Source organism: Rattus rattus, chromosome 3, assembly GCF_011064425.1.
Source record: "Rattus rattus isolate New Zealand chromosome 3, Rrattus_CSIRO_v1, whole genome shotgun sequence".
Classification (NCBI taxonomy): Eukaryota; Metazoa; Chordata; class Mammalia; order Rodentia; family Muridae; genus Rattus; species Rattus rattus.
In genome coordinates, this window is record NC_046156.1 from 120305776 (window position 1) to 120307018 (window position 1243).

Here is a 1243-nt window from a genome sequence, read left to right on the forward strand (position 1 = left end):
ATGTAACTTTAAATGACAAAATGCTAACACATAGGGCAATAGAAAATTGATACATGAGAACTCTTGCCTAAACCTGACTACACCTCTGGTGTTCATCTGTGAACCTGTCACTTGATGGACTGCCGTGATTACATGATTCTCTGTCCCGTTACATAGCAAGTTTTCCAACCAGGACTGTGCATATGCATTTGTGGTCAGATGTGTTTATCACCTCATGGGTTAAATGTCTACCACAGTTATCAGTCTGACTTCTGTTTAAATATGGACATCATGAATTTAGATGTCATTCTTGCAAAGGGACTATGCTAATTTTCTCCATATTATTCCAATTTTACAATATGTGCTTCCAAAAGCAAGTATTTTTTTAAAAAATAACTAAGGAAAATCAGAGCCAGAAAGATGGCACAACAGTTTAAGAGCAGGAGCTGCTCTTCCAGTTGATCCAGGATCGGTTTCCGGCATCCACATTGTGTATCACAATTATCTGTAGATCAGTTCTAGGGGTTTTGACATCCTCTTTTTCCCTCCAGGTACAGGGCACACATGTAGTAAACTGACAGACATATGTACAAGTCAAACTGCACTACACATAAAAATTAAAGAAAATAAACAAGGAAAAAGTAGTTTTAAAGAGAAAGAAAGCAATCCTCAGTGAGGTTGAGAAGCAAATACTTAGGAGGCTTTAGGGAACAACTCAGGGAAGTTTTATGTTTCTCCTTTCCTTTCTTCCAATAACTTTGAGCCTGTGAACAAAAATAAAGGGTCTGGTGATAAAATCCTTTGGCCTGGACTCTGACCCAGGCATCTTTCCCCAACATGTTCATGTAGATACATAAAGTGTTAAGCATCAATCACTAAGGTGGCCTAGTACCAGATCCAAGAAAACATTTTGTGTCTCTGGTGACTGTAAGCATGTGAGGAGTTGGAGATGAGAATTTGAGGGGAGGAAGACAGGAATGTTGATGAGGGAAAGCAGCCAGATTCTGACTAGCTGGAGACTAGTACCAAGGGAAATTTTTGTTTTTGAACTAAATCACACTACACCCAGGAAATCCCATTCTACAACTCTGGTTCTTTCCCTTCCTTCGATGTGATTCATTGAGGGAAAAAAAGAAAAAGAAAAAGTTTCCTTACTTCAGATATGGACACCAAGAGCAGATAAAACTAATGATTCTCTGAAACTTCAGTTTTGCAAACCAATATTTATTGGGTTTAAAGGCAGCTGGATCACCACAATGCCCAT

The 1243-nt window shown here is 38.8% G+C and overlaps 1 pseudogene; it reads right to left on the reverse strand.

Moving 5' to 3' along the window:
- Nucleotides 1-255: 255 nt before the first annotated feature.
- Nucleotides 256-356, reverse strand: LOC116897434 (annotated as a pseudogene).
- Nucleotides 357-1243: the final 887 nt, after the last annotated feature.